Here is a 20671-nt window from a genome sequence, read left to right on the forward strand (position 1 = left end):
TGCTACGTCACATTGGCATTGCACTGAAATGCCCCTTTATTTTAGGGCAGTATTTCATTCCTGGTCAAAGGGGGGGGTGTCCTGTATTTGCAAATTATTCTTTGTATACATTACTATGGCTCTCCCCTCCCTCCCCACCGTTTCACTGATGGCAAACAGCTTTCCCCTCCTGCAAAAAAAGGAAAAAGTATAGGAAATAAGAACAACACAGCAGAGATGAATTTCTACATTAGAAGCCACTAGGCAAGATGACAGTGACATACAAGCAGATATTAGTGTTGAAGTATCAGACAGAAGGATACAGTAAGCCTGAGTTAGAGGAGCAGCCTGGAGTTTTTATAGCTGCGGCCTGAGGAAGAAAAGAAGTCCCCTTGAAGCAAACCACTGCAGCCTTGTTGGCTCACCCAGAATTATCTGCCATGTCAATTAAACACAACTTAGTTGTTCATCATGCTTTACCAACCAGCTCTTGTGCTGAGGCTTCTCTTACAGAGCTAGGGAGCAATCCAGAATTTCCTCCACCTGCCAGCAGGGCTTTGTGGAATGTCATGGGCATCTTAGCAACCCTAGTCCTACCACTCACGTGGCAGAAAGATCACAGTGAGAGGATGTTCAAGTCTGATCCGGACCTGATCTCTGTGCCAGATCCAAATTGGTACAGTGATGGAGGCAGCTCAAGCCCAACGCCATTGCTGAATGGCAGTGAAACCAACTCAGGATTCAGTGGATCCCCAGAACACCACGCTTTGGGGACTTCCACTGGCTCCCAAAGGTGGGCAGCCCCCTAATGGCAGGCCTTCCCACATGTTTGGCAGTTGGAAGGTGGGTGGCTCAGCTGGGAAAGCTGGGTGGAGGGACACCTAATCCAACCTCTCAGCCCTGAGCAAAGTGGGGGGCAAGCTTGCTCAGTCTTCTTGTTTAGAAATACAGATCTCTAAAAGGAAGAAGAGGAGTTTGGCTTTGATATCCCACTTTTCACTACCCGAAGGAGTCTCAAAGCAGCTAACATTCTCCTTTCCCTTCCTCCCCCACAACAAACACTCTGTGAGGTGTGTGGGGCTGGCAGACTTCTTTGAAGTGTGACTAGCCCAAGGTCACCCAGCAGCTGCATGTGGAGGAGCAGAGACACAAACCCGGTTCCCCAGATTACGAGTCTACCGCTCTTAACCACTACACCACACTGGCTCTCTTTATTAAACAATCGGCCAGTCATAACAGTCAAAGGCTGTAACAAGAGTCCTGCTGGGGTGGACCAATGGTGTAGCCAGCCTGGTGCCTCTGGGAAGTCTGCAAGTAGTTCATGGGCACTATAGCAGTTACGTTCTCCATCAACTGGTATTTGGAGGTATAACCATATTACCCAGGTTGTGGCACTGTCAGTCTAGGTCTGGAAATATCTTGGTTCAATACCCAATTAGCCATGAAGCACACTAGGCATGCTTTGCAAATATTAAAAAGCCTGTTTTGTCACTAAGTGATAAATTAATAAATATGGTGGTATGGAGGGACCACATCCTGTCTTTTCCCCCATGACTCCACCAGCACTGGTATGCAGCCCCTAGACTGATTGAAATGGGACAAGGCAGCCTTCAAGTTGAAAAGGGTGATCCGCTCCTTCTTTTGAAAGGCTTTGTTGTTCCGTAAGCAACCTTTGCCTTCGACAGCATCGTACTTCTAGCCCCCCTCCTGCCCATCCTTTTGTGCGTAGCCTGAAACAGGACAGAAGGAAAACAACACAACCACCGTCACTTCTGAGGAACAGTAGCCAGTGACCTTTCAAGCCTTCTTGATGCTTCATAAACGCACTCTCCTCAGGTGCTGTGATTGAAGCTCTGGAAGGAAGACCGGTTCTCCTGCAGACTTCTTGGTGCCTTGCTCATTGACAGCTTAGCGCAATTGACGCTGTTCCCACCGGGCTGCTGCTTCCGAAAGGTCATGTATGCCCCAACAAAGGCTGTCACTCAGCTCTCGAGAACAGTCGGAATCGCATCTTATCAGTAACTGGAGCTGGCAGGAAAGCATATGAGCTATCTTGCGGCTTAATATTCATCTTGCGAGTGGTAGCTGCTGAAGTGCTGAAGCAAAGAATAAAATAAGAGACATTGATTCATAAAGGGGCAAGGGGAACCCAGAATATTGGCCGGGGGGGGGCAGAAGAGAGGTTTGGCAGGCTACAACCATGGAGGGTTGGGTCTTAGCAACACCACAACAGTGTAAAGACCAAACAGAGTATGGTGAGCACAGGTATGGCCTGAAGTTTCCAGGTAGAAATGGATTGTGGATGTTTCAAACAGGGATGGGGGAACTTTTTTCAGCTCAAGGTCCCCATTCCTTCCTGGGCAGACTTCCAGGGGGCATATGCCCTTGGTGGGTGGAGACAGAGGCAAAAGTGGGTGGGACCATATAGATTTTACTTCTGTAATCAGCTAGTTTTACATTCTTGCACACACACTCCTTTATCCTTTATACTGGGAAGCAAGGGGCATTGCAATAATTCAAGGGCACATTCCAGGGAGGCGAAAACACTCAAGGAGCGTAAGAATCAGGGGCATGGCCTGAAGTGTGTCCAGAGGACCAGATGGAGAGGGTTGGAAGGCCACATTTTTTTTCCTCGAATCTGTTTTCCACCCATATGCTAGAAGCTGGGCTTTATCACTGGTGGGCTTTCACAGGTTGTGTGTCTAATGTTAAACTGGTTTGCATTCACTAGGCGTCTCATGTCTCTTATTGGGTTTCCTGTTAAGAGGCTGGAGCCCATGCATGGTCTCTCCAGTCAGGTGTGGCAAAGTGCAGGTCCAACTGATTTAGAGTCAGGACCATGGAGAGCTCTGTGTGGAACAAGCTTCAGGAACACTGCAGAATCACTTAGATGCAGGGCCGGGAGTATTCTTGCAGCACTGTTCTGGAGCTGACGGATGGTTTGTATTAGGAGAAAGCAACTTGATACAGATATATTATGGAGTGGGCAACATGTGGCCCCTTGGCCTAATCACAAAATCCCTCTGCAAGCAATCAGTGCAGACCTGTGGCAACTGCAGTGTGACTGCACACACAGCAGACAGCATAGGCATTAGAAACTTATCCATGGACCCATATTGCCCCTGCCCCGGAAGCCTGCCTAATCTTGTTCTTGGTAGTGATAGAGAGAAGCTTAAGAAGTGGGGGCTTGTTCCACATGGCATACCTCTTATCCTTCCTGCCTGACTTTCCTAATTCTTTCCAAAGTGAGAAGGGGCTAGTTCTGTTTGCAGAGCTTCATGACGAGACTGGTAGCCCCAGAACAGCCCCAACCAACTCAGCTGCATCTTGCAATGCAAGTAGGTGGTGTAGCTGGGATCCACAGCTACAGACCCTCCAAATGTCCCTATTTTCCAGGGACAGTTCCTGATCTAGAGAAGCCAAATAGGTTTCTGATTTTATCCTTGAATGTCCCACTTTTCTCTAGGATGTCCCTATTTTCATCGGAGAAATGTTGGAGGGTATGGAGTTATGCGATGCCCAAGCCATCTGAAGGCAGCCCTGTATAAGGAAGTTTTTTAATGTTTGACGTTTTATGTTTCTATATACACATGTGACTCATGATTCTTCAACCCTGCTCTAATAATGTATAGGGGCTGCAGGAGCAGCATCAAGAATGTGTGGGAGGGGGTAGAGCCAAGAGACTCATCCCCACAGAAAGGGGAGCTCCTTTGCGATGGTAATTGCAGAGGGGAGGAGGAGAAATGAACAGGGTCTCATAAGCAAGTGTCAAGGCTGGACAGCATTGCCAGGTGCCAGCTCGCTTTATGTCTTCTGCCAGCTGCAAAAGTCACCATGCAAGACCTTCCTTGTCAGTTAGCAAGAATGTGTCACCCAGCTAAGCCCTTTCTTCTTCATTAGCAACCAAGTTCCAAGGTTGCTCCCAAGGGAGATCTCTTACCTCTCTTCAAAAGTCACTGTGATCTACATGCTGCTTCTATGCAAGGAAAGGTTAAGTGGTGCCGAAGATTTGTATTGCACTCATTCATTTGATGTATCATGGCTGCTCTGGGGCGTGCTGAATCCAGAGGTTCTTTGGGTTCAGCATGGCTGGATTAACAGGCCAGAGCAGTGTTGTTATTCCACCACCATCTTGCATCTCTGAAATGTACCACAACCACCACAAAAGCACCCTTTAAATGTGTTCCACCCATTTCTCTCCCTTCCCAAAATTGCAAAGACCCCAATACTCCACCAGTGACTGAGATGGCAAATTTCGAGGTAGGATTTCAGATTTGTTTATTTCCTATTTATGTAGAGCTGTATCCAGCTAAGTCCTACTTGGAGTAGAGTCGTGGCTTCCCCCCACCCCAAAGAGTCCTACAGAATCTTGGTAATTGTCATTTGTTAAAGTGCTGAGAGTTGTTAGGAGACCCTGTATTCCCCTCAAAGAGCTGCAGTTTCCAGAGTTCCCTGGGAAACAGGATTAGTTGCTAAACAACTCCAGGAATTGTAGTTCTGTGAGAGAAATAAGGGTCTCCTAAGAAGATCAAACCTATCCATTCTCAAAGAAATCAGCCCTGAGTGCTCACTAGAAGGACAGATCCTGAAGTTGAGGCTCCAGTACTTTGGCCACCTCATGAGAAGAGAAGACTCCCTAGAAAAGACCCTGATGGGAAAGATGGAGGGCACAAGGAGAAGGGGACGACAGAGGATGACATGGTTGGACAGTGTTCTCAAAGCTACTAACATGAGTTTGGCCAAACTGCGAGAGGCAGTGAAGGATAGGCGTGCCTGGCGTGCTCTGGTCCATGGGGTCATGAAGAGTCGGACACGACTAAACAACAACAACAACACTTGTAGTGCCCTTAATCCTAACCTCCAGGATTATTTGGAGGAAGTCATGACTGAAGTTGGCATCACAGTGCTTTAAATGTATGGTGTGGCTGTGGATTCGAAAGTGTGATACATAATGTGTTGTCCCTCAATCTGATACAGCAAGGTTGAAGACAGTAGCATGAGATGCTGACTTGATCAAACCACCCCAATAGGAAATCTGCTAAGATCCTGTCAGCCATTTTGTTGTTCCCCATACCAACTCCTTAGCAGGATTAGTGGTCACATACACAACTCCCCCTACCCCTGCCTATCAAGACTTCTCTTATGATGCTCAGTGATTTTCCTGAATTTCAAGTGATTCTAGGAGTCTCCCCCCCCCCCCGCCTTAAATCTGGCCCTAAATTAGGGTATTTATCACTGTTATCAGCACTTCATACCCAATTCTTCATTGGATCAATGTCAACCCTGAAAGGTGAAAGGGTTTTGTTTTGTTCTTTTGTAGGCCATTGGTAGGAAGAGCTCTGTCTTGAAGGCATGAAGCAAGGGCTGTGTGCTGCAAGGCGGAAAGACAGGCAAAAAAAGGCAGAGTCCACAAGGTTTGCATTGTTGCCCATTTTGTCACTAAAGCTCAGTCTAAATAAGGTCAGGACACTTAGTGGGGAGTTCCTCTGTCCAGAGTGCATCCTGTGTGGGATGGGATTATGCTCCCATTGAAGGAGCAAAGGCATAGCTTGCAGCTGCTATTGGATCCAACAATGTGACTGGAGTCACTAGTGGCAGGTAGCCCAGTTATGACCCTATCTAGGTCTGGTAGCCTCCAGGTTAACTATCACAATGCACTGTATGTAGGGCTGCGTCTGAAGACTGTTTGGAAAACACAGTCAGAGTAGAACAAAGCAGCTAGATTGTTACCTGGGACAAGATAGTATGAAAATGTAATGCCAGTTCTGGCCTGATTGGGTGGCAGTTGTTTCCAGATCACAGCACCTAAACACATTGGGATGAATGCTCATTCAATAATCAGCTTTGTCAAGTCTCCCTGCAAACAAATCGGCAGGAATGCTTACTGAAAGGTTAATAGAATCATAGTGTTGGAAGGAACGCTGAGGATTATTTAGTCAAACCCCCTGCAATGCAGGAATATGCAGCTGTCCCTTACAGGGATCGAACCTGCAACCCTGTCGTTAACAGCACCACGCTCTAAGCAACTGAGCTCTGACCTGAGTTCATTGCACGCAGCACTGTTTCTGTGCCACTGCAGTTTTGCTTCCAAGGGAAATGATGCAATTTAGCTCGCTGTCTGCTGGGGAAGAATTTTACATAATCAATACATTCAAGGTCATTCATCTCAATGTAAAGGAAATGCAATGTAAATGGGGGGATGGGGGGACAGACACAAATCAATTATGTATCACTTGCAGACTGAAAACAACAGCAGTGAATATTGATTGTAGTCATGCTCATTTCTGTTCTGGATCTGGGACCGTAAGTGAAAATTAGGGAGGTTCCATCCCTATTTCTGTTGGAATTTGCCAATATTCGTATCTGAAAGCCACCGACCTATTCTTACTGCTCTGCACTGATTCCCCATTCCATTAGGTTCCTGCTCACTACAAAATTCCCACCTGTAGGCCTACCAAACAGTGCTTTTCATGTTTGGATGGGGGGGGGGGACGGCAGAGTATCCTGCTGATTTTAATGCGACTTACTCCGAAATAACTGTGCACAGAGAAACGCAGCCTGAGTTTGTTCCTTTATTTTTTATTTTGAGGAAGGTACCTTCCAGAAAGAAAGGTGTTAATTAAAGGTAAAGGGAGGAGGGAAATAGGTACTCATCAGGAATGTTAATTTCCACACACACACATTGCATGCTTCTGTCACAACATCTATATGAAAGGGACATATTCAGATGAAAAAGAAGCTTATTAAAATATGACGCAACTATGCCAAGCTTGACAATCTGCTTGACACCTTTTTCTGGGAGCCAAAGAACCCATCACTCTGTCTTGTCTGAAGCTTGTCACAACTCAGAAAAGAAACACACTTTTGACAGGTCTTTTTTGCATCCCTGGGGAGATCATGTGCCACGTCCCCAGCAGAATGACAATAGAATGCCTTTGTATTGACCCATGTAAATTATATATTGCAGGGCTCCTGTATCATTTGGGATCACAAAAGACCACACACTCAAGCCTTCAGAAATGTTTGTTTTTTTGATTGTCATGTATGGGTTGATTGAAAGAGACAAGGCTGCCTTGAAGAGAATTGCAATGCATTTGTCCCACATGGCTATTTACTATCATAGGTAACATAGGAAGCTGTCTTTTACCCAGTCCACCCATTCCCATGGAACTGAAAGGAGTCACAAGCAGGTCCACTAATAGCATTTCATTTAAGAATTATTTCAGTGTGTTGCCAAGTTAAGATGCATCTGCCTCTTCCCTGACCTACACACACCACTAACTTCTATTGAAGAGGTGAGGAACCTGTGGCCTTTCAGATACTGCTGTATTCCAACTCCCAGCAACGCCAGTCAACATGGCCAACAGCCAGGAATGATGAGGTTTGTAGTCCAACGGCATCTGGAAAGTCAGGCTTCCCATTCATAACTTGTACATTGTTATAGATGTATAACAAATGTTCATAAGTGTACTGTACCAAGCAAACAAACATGTACATGAATGTATAGGCCTCATGTCTGAGGCAGCGCAGGAGGACAGTCCTGAAACCATTTTGACTCCCAAGCTGACCAAGTGTTTCTCTGCAAGGAGGGAGGAGGTGAAAGAAACCTTCCCATTGTCTCGGGAATTAAGTGATTACCATCTCAAAGGAATGGCCAGACTACCAGGAAAGGCAATTGGATAAGGCATTATCATATAACCTGGCAGAGAGGAGATAAACGGCGCACTCAGATTTCTGTTGTAGACCGCCTTTTCTGTGATGTATGTATGATGTTTCTGGGGGTGGTCTTGGGCTCCAGGGCGGGCAATTTCAATGTCTATTTAAGGGCAGTCACACCTTTGTTATGGGTCCTCCTCCAATCTCCTGTGTGTGAAGGGAGCACCCTGTTGCAGCAGCTTGAATAAAGATCAGGCTTACTAGCTGCTTTGCTTCTCAATATTCTCTGGTTGGCCTCCGTTATTTTCTCCTACCAATGGAGAACCTACAAAGGACTCTATAAGGGCTCCTGTGTACCCCATAAGGGAATAAGGGCAATTTTGTTTGTAACAGTCTGAGGGGAGAAGTCTGACCTCAGAGGTGTTGCAGATATTAATATTGCATAGTTTGAAGTGACGGCAAACATAAGAACTGACTCCTTTGGGGGGGGTGTTGTCCAGACCCATAAAAATACTTTTCAAACTTGTACTGGCAGAACTCTTTAAAACAAAACAGAATACACTAAATGATTCATCCAAAACATCCATACAATGTCTTATGCTGCCCAGCACAGGCCCTGCCTCTTATAAAATATGAAATAATCCACGCAAACCTAAAAGCAAAGTTCTTTTTCTTTTTCTTTCCACAGCCTGCATTCCAGCCACCAAGCTGTTTGGGAGAGCTTTGTTTTACATCTTCACTCCATTGGGGACACAATCAAAAGCAATTCCCTTCAAAATGGAGGTTTTGCAATCCAATACCTCTCGCATGATCTAAGGTTGCAACACTCACATGTTAGCTACCAGAAAAACAACTAACAGTTAATCATTAACTCAGCAAGAGCTCAAAGTGTTCTCCTTGCTTTCAATAATAGCCCCATGGAAAACCCCCATTTTAAACCTCCTGCAATAGACTTCCAGCAATTTTTCCTTTCTGAGTCAATTAAACCACTATACTTAACAAGAACCCTTGTTCATGTGTGCCTAGTTGAACAGCAACAACAAAAATAAAACTAATGCCCAACACTTCCCAAAAGGCAAAATTAGGGCCATTATTTACGTGAGACGGGTACCAGAAAGCAGGAGCTGTCTCTGTCAATGAGGGATGGTTGGAAGAGTGTCTGCTGCATTTTGAACAGTGCCTGTTCCTAATAAAATATGAGTTCACAGACTCTGAGATTATTATTATATTTTATTGGACCTAACACTGGCTAGCCTGATTTCGATCTAGGAAGAGCAGATTTGGCTAGGTGTGGAGGGGAAATAACTGCTCACAAAGAAGCTGGGCTCCAGATTCAGCAAGAAGCTGAAGTTGTTAATCTCTTAGAAGAAGGTGCTGCGGAATCGGTCTTTTTCTCCCATCTAAGTCAACAGCATAAAAAGCTGGCTGAGTTGTGTTGTAAAGCAAACTGAAGCAGATGGCAGCAGATCTCAAAAAGGGCAACTTACCCAGGTGTTATCAGCCTGCTGCAAGCCAGCGAAGCTTTAAAAGCTCCAGGATCTTGTTAACTGATAGGAGTGGACTTACTCATTCAATGTGTGTTGATGGGGCAGAGAGAGAGAGAGAGAGAGAGAGAGAGAGAGAGAGAGAGAGAGAGAGTCTTCCACCAAATGTGTCTAGCTGCAGGAAGAATTTTGAGAATAGCTTCCTTTTATGCTTTCTTTCCTGGAATCGGCATCCCCATCTACTATATAATTAGGAAAGTTGTTTGTTCTTAAGATATTGCTTAGAGGATACATGTTTTTTAAAAAACAACAATCCAGCATGTATACATTTTGTTAAATTAAATATCACTGGCAAACTTTGTATGGTGGCTTTTGAGACCAAACGAGCATGTTTTTGTCTGTTTGGATACAACTGGATGTCGTTTTGACTGAAGTTGGCAAGCTGAACTTTTAGAAGCTGCACTCATTTGAACGACTGGTTTTGAAACTGCTAATACGTGCTCCTTAGCTTCTCTGAGCAATGGTGGATACAGGCTGCTAGCATTTAAAAATAATCACCTGAAGCATTTCATTTCATTTATTAAAATGTTTAATATGTTTAAATATGAAAATCCCAAGTTAGTTCATAACATAAAAGCATACATTAAAAGCAGATGTTGGGAACTTCAGACCTGGGGGACAATTGTGGCCCTTCAGACCTTAGGCCACACCCTTCAGTGGCCCTGCTGTGCACCCTTCTTGATTATTTCTGAATGCTAGAATGTGTCCTGTGCTCTTGTTTGCCTGGATGGAGGTGTGTACGAAAGTGTGTGCTGTAGCTGGCCTCTGTACAAAAGTACAGGTGTGCCCACCACTTCCATGCCATCGACTCGCTTGCAACTGCATATAATCGCTACACTGGGAAATAAACAAATAAATAGATTCAATCCAGGAAATGGTGGGAGAGAGCTGGAGAGTTCTCATGGCTTGCGACAAGACCCTCCCTGGAGACCGAAGGGGACTTCAGTAAGGGCAGAGGAAGCCCCAAAGAGACTAGAGGCACAGCAGGGCTTTGTTTAGGCTGCTCAGCCTCCCTGCCTAGCAGCTGACACACGCGGTAGCTCAGCAGCAGTAGCCGATTTCCACACATCCTCTCGCCAGCCCCAGAGCTTCAACTCTAATTGAAGAGAGAATTGTGTGAAGAGAGGGCTGGAGAGGCAGCTGGAGACCGGGGGCAGGGGAATGGGTGTTTAGAAGCTTTTTAGAGAATGCTCCCCAATTAAGCAATTTTTGCTTATGTGCGCAGGGGCCCAGATCATAACCTCTGCATAGGTGGAGAGATGCCTGTAAAACTGACAAGTGTTGTTCCACCGACTTTTGCCATTCCGTACACCAATGGGATGTGCCCCTAGAAAGGTTGCCCAGGAGGAAACATGGCCCTTGGACACACAGACATTCCCCACTGCTAGCCTAAACCTTTCTTCTGTGACTGTGATTACCCAATTATTCACCGCTAAAATGCCCCAGTTTTTCATGCAGTGACTTTTCATCTATGCACTATTTAGTGAGAGGCAGAATAAGATTAAGTCTGTGGGGGAAATGCTAAATAATAAGCTGAAATCCATATTCAGAATAAAAAATTAATGCAAGGAGGAAATAGGTTCCATGTACAATAAAGAGCTGAGATTGCCCTGCATTATGACTGCTATAGATCTTCCCAAACTCCACCATCTTTCAAGGCTGGAGTATGAATCCAAAATTATGTAATTAATGTCCGCATAAATATTACATTTCTCATTTTAAGCTAAAACACTAGGCTTTCCTTTTGCCATAACTTTTGGCAAGGCCAAAGGCCTCCCCCTCCCTCCCTTTCTCTTTCTTGCCCAGAGGTAAAAGCAGGTTGATGAGGATCATAAATCAAAAGAGTAGCTGCCATTACATGGGATGTTCCCAAATAATTTTAATCTCCAGGCAGCCAGTTTTGTAATTATTCACTCTTAAGGTTCTTGTCTAGAGTAAGATAACTCCTTTTATATATTTGTAAGGACAGGCAGAGCACAGCTGGCTGTAGATGAAGCTCTCTGCCTAGAATCTGCCCCTTTGAGTGGGAAGGTGTAAGAAAACCTAGACTGATAGAAGGAAAACTCAATATGATCCTCAGAAGGCTTTCTGCATGGTTTGCATCATATTGGATGTACCACACAGAGAGGGAAGATCAGAGCCACATGCTTTATTAGTAGGAATTAGGGGTAGACTGAAATGTTGTCCTTCCACTGTCATAGGTAACATGCCTCTTGATAACAGTTGCTGGGAATCAAATCTGGGGAAAGCTCTCAGTTCCTGCTTGAAGGCTTTCAATAGGCATCTGGTTGGCCATTGTGAGAACAGGAGGTTGGACTAGATGGATCACTGACCAGATCCATAAGGGCTCCTCTTAAGACTGGGCCAAAGGGGGCCTGCAGGCACTGCTGATCACCTGTGGACAGCACTTTGCAAATGCTAACAACCATCTGATCACTGGCACAAAGAGAAACAGATAGCATCATATGATTGGTAGGTTGGTGGCAATGGGTAGGGGAGATAAAGATCTGGTTCACAGGCTGGAACCAGTCGAATCTATACCGTCCACCTCCATCACTGTCATCTCCCCTTCTCCTGTTCAGGATAAGCCTTGTGGCCCTGAGGAGGGCAAGGGAGGAAAAGCCAACAAATACAGGACCAGATAAAGAACAAAACAGGTCTTGTGTACCTTATAAAGGCTGCAGTCTGCTTTACCTCGATGCTTGGAGAACATACTTTCATTGGGAGGAAATCTCCAGTAGATCCAAGCTCACATGGAGCTTTCCAGGGTTCTGAAATTTTATGCTTGGAACTGAATGTGTCACACTAGTTTCCTGAACCTTATTTTACCTGAGGTTACACTAATGTTTGCCTTACTAGAAAAATTAACTAATAAGCTGAAACTGACACGGGGACAAATAGAAGAAGATGCCTTCACCCCGGTATGGCTCCCCTTTATCTCACACACACAGCCCAACAAGACAATGACAAAATTCCACCAACAGCATACAATTCAGTATGGCTAACCTGATCCAAAACACCCACCCACCCCACTCACACATGAAAACAAAGACCACCACAGCCAATCACAAATGAACAACCACACCCTAGGCCAGCCCCAGCCTCTCTCACCACCAAAGGAACACAAGTGAACAACAGAGAACCTGCACAAACAACGCTGACACCAAACCCTACATACATTAAGTAAAATAGAAACATCGCCACTCAACCCAACCCCCACACATTTTCCTCACCCCACCTCTTCTCCCTTTTTCTTCCTAATGTCTCAACAAAGGAAACTGATTTGTAAAAATGTTACTGGGGGGGGGATGAGAGACATTGCACATACTTTTGTGAATCAAGAAAATCTTTAATAAAAAAACACAAATGAAACTGATCTGTAGAAAATGTAACTTGAAAAAGAGACATTGCACATACTTTTGTAAACCAATAAATCTTTAATAAAAATATGTTTAAAAAACAAACATGACTTTGCTGCTCTGACTTTACATGAAATGGGTTTGCCACTCTGCCTGACCTGACATCATCCATCAACATGCTACCTAATAAGATTTTACTAAACTAAGTCACTTTCCCACTTTGAGCCTCTGGTCTCTGTGGAACAGAATAGGAAGTGTTATTTTCATAAAGCAGGAAAATCCCTAATCATCAGTCCCCAGCAGCTGATCATTCTGGGCTACTGGCCAGCCATTTGCCAAACAAAGGAATTGTTGGTGGTTGACCAGCAGGAAGCAGAACAATACATTCTGGAAAGAGAGAAGAGAATGAATCAGTGACCAATGCAGTTAAGAACTCAAGAAAAGGGGCAAAAATTTCCAGCCACATTTCATACTGTTCTGCATATGGGGCAAGAAACAAGAAATCTGATAGAGGAGAAATTTAGCAGCAGCCCTAATATGAACAAGTTGAGTTCCCAGGGGGAAATCAAGTTCCACAACCTCAATGCCACCATTATAAGGACCACATCTTGCATCCCTACCACAGAATCATGATACTTAAACCCTTGGGGAAAGGACCTGGAATTTCAGAGCCACAATATTAGGGACATAGCCTTATGGATTAGCCACACTTACTTTCCCTCTGCACTTTCCAGGCATGGTCCATACTTTAAAGCTCTGTGTCCAAGTGCTCCCTTCCTTCCTTCCATCCTCTCCAGAGCTTTCCCTGTAAAAACCCACCCTTGGCTGCTGAATCGGAGCAAAAGGCAATCAATCTGTGGATAACCTGAATTGCTGCACTTCTTTTTTAAAAAGCAAGTTTTCTTGGGGAAAGCTCCAAGGTGAAAAATAGAGTTCTCAGACATGGAGCTTTAAGGTGTGGATCTGTGCTTGGAAAGCACAGGGGAAAGGTACCGTGGATACGTCCCTACACCAAGTTAAACATTGGGTTCATCAAACTCAGTATTGTCTATATGGATTGGTGATGACTTTCCAAAGTCATAGGCAGGGGTCTTTCTCAGCCCTACCTGGAGATGCCAGGGATTTAACGGGGGATCTTCTGCATGCAAAGCAGATGCTCTACCACTGAGATACATCCCTCATCCCTGAATCATAAGCCACCTGAGTTGTGCTTTCCACGCAGGTTGACAGCACTACCATTTCATTCCTGTGTCAAAATGGTTTTGAGTTGACCCTGAACCCAACTAGAGAATGGTTTGTCTCATTGTGCATGCTAAATACATGTGCCTAGTCTTGAATTCCTAAATCCCATCGACTTCAACATTCCTTAAGCACATGGATAAGAAATAGATTGCAGCCTCTATCTCTAATTGGGCACTGTGTGTGAAATTTAGCAGGGCTTTTCTTGGGGTATGTCACATTTCTTGAGAACTGGAAAAAAGAGAACGTTAAGGGGTGATATGATAGCCATGTTCAAATATATAAAAGGATGTCATATAGAGGAGGGAGAAAGGTTGTTTTCTGCTGCTCCAGAGAAGCGGACACGGGGCAATGGATTCAAACTACAAGAAAGAAGATTCCACCTAAACATTAGGAAGAACTTCCTGACAGTGAGAGCTGTTCGACAGTGGAATTTGCTACCAAGGAGTGTGGTGGAGTCTCCTTCTTTGGAGGTCTTTAAACAGAAGCTTGACAGCCATCTGTCAGGAATGCTTTGATGGTGTTTCCTGCTTGGCAGGGGGTTGGACTAGATGGCCCTTGTGGTCTCTTCCAACTCTATGACTCTATGAAAACAGGAGACTGAGAAATATTAAATGCCGTAGGAAAAGGCTCACCTTTCATAAATAATGACACCATTCCCAAGCTATAAAGGCTCTGTTTGGAAACAGCTCTGCTGCTGCCTGAAGAGCTTCGAAGCCTTGCCTTCAAAAGAGTCTTTGAGGAGACCCTGCTCTCCGAATCAATCCATCATTTCAGAAAAGTAAACTCATCTTTAGTGGGACTTTAAAGATAAATGTGAAGAAGAGTGGTTGATGCTGGAGGCACAATTCTTTGTGGGAAAAGAGATGTGGAGGAAAGACACTGGATGAACAATGCAGGAGTGCTAGAGGTGAATAGCTTGTATCACCAATAGTCAACAACTGCATTCCTTCCTGCGTTCTTTCCTGAGCACTATGTTGGTGTCTTGACAATACATTTGAGTACAGGGAAAGGGCTGTAGCTCCTTGATAGAGCGCATGCTTTACATTTTCAAGGTCCCAAGTTTAATCCCCAGAATTTCAAGCAAAATTGGATGGTGAACCTGGCACTCTTCAGATGTTGCTGTACTGCAACTCCCATCATTCCTGGCCATTGGCCATGCTGGCTGGGGTGTGGTGGGGCATTGCCTCCATCATAGCTAGCGTCCATCAACAGCCTTCCCTCCCATGAATTTGTCTAAGCAGAGGCGTAGGAAGGTCAGGTGGTACCCGGTGTGAAAAATTTCTTGTCACACACCCCCATTGATTTCCAGCCCCCCTGCAAAAATGGTTTTACATTATTTCATATTTTCTTACAAAGGAATAATAACAAGTAATAATATTAATAACAACTTTTATTTATATCCCTGAAGTCGGGCTCAGGGTGGCTAACATCAGATACATAACATTGGTATAAAATCAAACAATAATTAAATTACCTCCTAAAAACATCTCAAAATCAAATTAAAGTCTAATTAGATGGCTTTCCACAGGGTTAGGGCTGGGAACAGTAAGTACTCCACTGAACTGAAATTTCAGCCTTCATGACATAGGAAAACAGCCAAGTAAACAGCTATTTTGGTGGAGGAGGGTCAAGATATTAACAGATATGCATGAAATTTCATATATAGCTATATAATCCCTAGTATAGTAAGATAAGACCTTTGGAGAAGGCTTTTTTTTAAAAAAAAAGTTTTTTTATGAACCGCCCTAGTAGCGCAGTAATTGTTCCTTGATAATTTGTCACCCCCTCCATTATGGAACACGCTGTGGTCCGCCCCCTACACACACCCTTGCTACACCCCAGTGTCTAAGTCTTTCCTCTCAGTGTTGCCCTTGTAGAACTCATCAGGGAAGAAGGTGGGAACAATTCAACACTTAGGTGGCTCTGCCTTTCATTAGCTACAGCTCCACCTACTGTTGGGCCTCCTGCCTTACGTTTTATCAGTCACAAAGGGTACCAGCTCCCACTGGGTAGAAGGTGTATGAGCAATGCAGCTTTTTGCAATAAATAAATAAATAAATAAATAAATAAATAAATATCTATCAGACTTTGAACTATGGAGAATTCCTAATGCGTCAGCTCCATTTTGGAATTGTGACCTGGTTATTTGGAGTGTCACAATTTAGGACAATGGGAATTTGGAAGCTTCCCTACCCCTAAGACACAGCAGCATGCAATGAATAAGTTAAAGCCTCGTTGCTTATCCACCAGAATAATGAACTTCAAAGTCATTCATTGACTTTGACAGCCTCTTTGTGAACACTGCACGCACAATCTCCTGCATGTGTGATGGGCATTCAGATCCGTTCGATAAACCTTTGCTAAAATGGCCAAATATGAACCTTGCTTCAGAGACCCCATTGCTGCTCTGATGCTGTGCAAACACCGGGTGTGAGTGGCATTTCTCTCTCTCCTTTGAAGAGCATCCAATACAAACAGAAGAGTTGGAAACCAATTTGCTCATGTTTTCCTAAAGAGTTACCCAGCATACAATACCTATAGTAAAACACCTTTGTGATTCATAATTGATTAGGGCAAGTGACAACCAGCCTTTGCTTGTAGACCTCCAGGGAAGAAGATTGCCCCACTTATTAGGAACATGGAAATCTGCCTTACACCGAGGCAGAGCCTTGGTTCATTTAACTCAGTATTGCTGGCATGGGAAACCTTTGGCCCTCCAGATGTTGCTGAACTACAACTCCCATCATCCCTGGCCACTGGCCATGGTTTCTGGGGTTGGTGGGAGATGAATATCAGCAACATCTAGAGCCAAAGGTTCCTCACACCACCACTGTGTACACCACCTGGCAGTGGCTCTCCAGGGTTTCAGACAGAGCTGTTTCCAAGCCCTACCTGAAGAAGCTGAGGACTGAACCTCGGATCTTCTACATGCAAAGCTCCAACAATGAGATAAGTTTCTTCCAGGATTAAAGTCTTCAGTATTCTCCTTTTCATAAGAACCTGGTCCTGTCTCAGCTCCACCCCCACCCCCAAATCCTACTCCCACAACCCACCCACTTGCAAATAGTTCTGCATCAATCCTCCTTGACATAAGAACCCTATTTCCATACACTGTTTAGCTGCCTTTCTTTACCTTGAGAAGATGGATCAAACTGAAACAGGCTCTGGTTTTCTGTTGTTGTTCAGTTGTTCAGTCGTGTCCGACTCTTCGTGACCCCATGGACCAGAGCACGCCAGGCACGCCTATCCTTCACTGCCTCCCGTAGTTTGGCCAAACTCATGTTAGTAGCTTCGAGAACACTGTCCAACCATCTCATCCTCTGTCGTCCCCTTCTCCTTGTGCCCTCCATCTTTCCCAACATCAGGGTCTTTTCCAGGGAGTCTTCTCTTCTCATGAGGTGGCCAAAGTATTGGAGCCTCAACTTCAGGATCTGTCCTTCTAGTGAGCACTCAGGGCCGATTTCCTTGAGAATGGATAGGTTTGATCTTCTTGCAGTCCATGGGACTCTCAAGAGTCTCCTCCAGCACCATAATTCAAAAGCATCAATTCTTCAGCGATCAGCCTTCTTGATGGTCCAGCTCTCACTTCCGTACATTACTACTGGGAAAACTGGTTCTCTAGACTGCAGTAAGTATCAGTTTATGAGTGGTTCCCTTCTGAACTTAGGAAGCTACCATCTACCAACTCGCACCAATGGTCCATCTAACCCACTATTGTCTATGCTTCCTGGCAGCAGCTCTTTAGGGGTTCAGGTGGGGAGTCTGTCTCAGTTCTACCAGGAGATGCCAGAGGTTGAACCTGCGACTTGCTGTGACTGTGTGCAAAGCAGATGCTCTGCCACAGAGCTACAGCCTTTCCCTGCCTTGGCTGTTCCTGTCTTTTCTTTTAGTTATTTTCTGCTTGTAAAAGTTTGCACTGCTTACTTTACCATTGCAAAGCTTCTTTTGGGAAGCTGGTAATAAAGCCAGAGGGAAAGCAATATATTGGAAATAAAAGGAGGGTGAAGAGTGAAATAAAATGTGGATTTTTTCCCTCTTTTTTAAAGAAAAGAAAAGAAAAGACAATCCTTTTCCCCAGGAGGATTTAGATACGATATTGCATCTCTTTCCCCTTCCTTATGACAGCAGAGGATATTTTCATTTATTTTAAACACGCTCATTTTCTTCTGCCTTTTCAATTTCCCCTTTGTCATAGGCAGCGGTGAAGGTCAGTTTATTCTCTGCCCAGAGAGGCAACCTTGTGAAAAAGAAGATGAAGAAGAAGCCCCACCAACCTTGCTTGAGTGAGAATGGCTATTGTTCCCACCCATCCACCCATAGCCAACAGACTTATTAAATACAGTTTCCATCTAGGGAAACCAAGACAATGGGGACTCAGTCCCCCTATGCAATTAGAGTTAAAGCTCACATCAGATTAAATTAGCAGTTATCTGAGATCTTCCCCCCTATTCCCCCAGCTAATTAAAGTGCTTGGAGAAATTACCTGCCTACCCCCCCATACCCTCTGCCTCCCCTTCCTCCATCACCATGTCACACTGGGTAATAGTGTGTTGGGGATATCGGGGCCTATGGGAAATGCAGTTTTCCCAGGGGTTGCTGTGAGGAATCATATTCCGTCCCCTTCAATATTTCCCCAACAGTGACTCTCCCTAAGTTTCACTGACAACTAGGATGAATCCTTCAGTGTTCATATGGGAGTTGTCTCTGGGGTACCTCAGGGCTCTACGGTTGAAAACCTTTTGCCACCTATAGGATCTCGCTACCAGGGTTCCCAACTACTGCAGTTTGCCTCCCCTTTAGACAAATAAGTGGCACACTTGGCTTCACTGTCCAGCCCTCTGTATGACAGGAGAATAAGCAAACAGTTTCCTCTTCCCCAGGAAAGCTTTGTTCTCTCCTCTTAGTCACACCTCCTAAGGTGCTGATACACTGCCAGAGTCAACGAACGGTTAAGCACATTTAACTTTATTAGGTAACTTGAAAACATGGATGTCTCGGGTTATTACTGGTACAAATCTTCTTCTCATGTAATTCAGCTTTGTTATAATATTTCCTGCATCCCTTTAGCAATGGTAATGACCTTTCCTCCCATTCCCCAAAGCCTAACCTCGCATTTTCTCTCTCTAATCCTCCACCCCCAACTGCCAAAACCCCCAACTGCCTTTTTAACGGTTGCTCCCCCTCCTTTTAGAATGCCAACTAGCTCCGCCTCCCAGGGAACACCTACCTAAAATGGGAGTGATAGGTTAGCCCATGATGAACCTGAATCATCAGCAGGCATTATTCCGCCACAGTTGCTACCCAAATAAAAAAATAAAAAATAAATATTAACTATCTTGGCCTCTTTTGAATCAGGACTTAGGACTCCCCCCTCCCACTAACTTTTTAGAGATGGGTGTGTTATCAAAAGCTCACCTTGGGTTGAATTAGAAATTATCTGAGATATTGCTTCCTCGCCCCCTCTTTTGCAGAAGATCTATGATTATTTCTCCACCACCACCACCAAAGCTAATCAAAATTATCTGCCCATGTCTTCTATTCCCAACCGCCCTCAAAATCTGTTCTCTGCCAGCTCTCAGCCCTCACAAAATAGAATCAGTGGGAGCATGTGAAGAGGGACATTTCCACCTTCTCCATCTCATGTTGCACTGGGCAATAATGGGCATCGGGTCCCATGGCAAGTGCAGTTTTCCAGAGGGCTGCTGCAAGATAAAGAATAGCTTAAACACATTGGCCTCTTTTGAATCATCCTAGATACCCACTCTACCTTCACGGTCACTGGGATTCTTCAGCTGGGAAATGCAACCATTAAGCAGGTTCGATACTTGTTTAAGTGTGTTGCACTGATGCCATTTGATATTGCAGTTTCTCTCTCCCCGGTGCTTGTCTCCACACCGTCCTCGTTCATGCCTCCTTTCTCCTGCTGCCGCTGTCTGTTTCCCAGGATCTGGTTTGTCTAAAATGATATTGAATTTAGACAAATTGCCCTCAGTACAAAAAAAAAAAAAAGGAATTGAATTAGGTGGGATTCCAGTACTATCCGAGTGTGGCTGGGATTGGACATGTGAAATGAGACTTAATTAGCATCCCTTGCTCTCTGGAGACAATTGGTTGTGAAATGCGTTACTTCTTGTGTCATTGCAGGGTAATATGACGTCTCCATTGGACTTCTGTTAACACTTTTGGATTTATTTATTTTAGCCTTCAGTGGCAATTTCTGCTGCGTCTATCCAGCTTTAGATCCATTAATTTTGAATTGTCTTATTTTTCCCAGAGGCAGGGGGAACTTTTTTTTTTTCATTCTGGGGGTGGGGGCACTTTCCCATCGAGGCCGCCTTCCAGCTAGTGGATGGGGCTAGAGGCATAAGTGGCCAGGACAATGGATGTGAAATTTGCACAGTAGGTGTTGCTTCCAATGCTAGTCCTACTCGGAGTAGACCCATTGAAGTTAGGACAGACCTATTCTGGAATAGGGGCGAATATGTCAAACTCCAGCTCCCCAGGGAAGAAGACTCAAAATGTTTTTGCTCTGGGGAGGAGCGGAGAAAGTGTAAGGAAGACCGGGCTTTATAAACTGGCTCTGCCCCCAAACACTCTACTCTTTTCTTTGCAGCACCCTCACTCTCTGTGTTGTATGTTCTTTACTAAGTGCCTACTTGGAGGCTGAGTAGGAATTTTGGGTGAAGCCCCAATTAGCTTTTAGACTGTATTTCTTCACCTATTCCATACCGCTGAATCAAGCCAATGGCCCATCTAGGCCTGTGGGAAATTCACAAGCAGGATTCAATCACAAGACAACTCTCCCCTCCTGTAGTTTCCAGCAGCTGGCATTCAGAAGCATTACACTCTCCAACCACGGAGCCATTGATATCCGTCTCCTCTATGCATTTC

This window comes from Lacerta agilis, chromosome 13 (assembly GCF_009819535.1).
Source record: "Lacerta agilis isolate rLacAgi1 chromosome 13, rLacAgi1.pri, whole genome shotgun sequence".
Lineage (NCBI taxonomy): Eukaryota > Metazoa > Chordata > Lepidosauria > Squamata > Lacertidae > Lacerta > Lacerta agilis.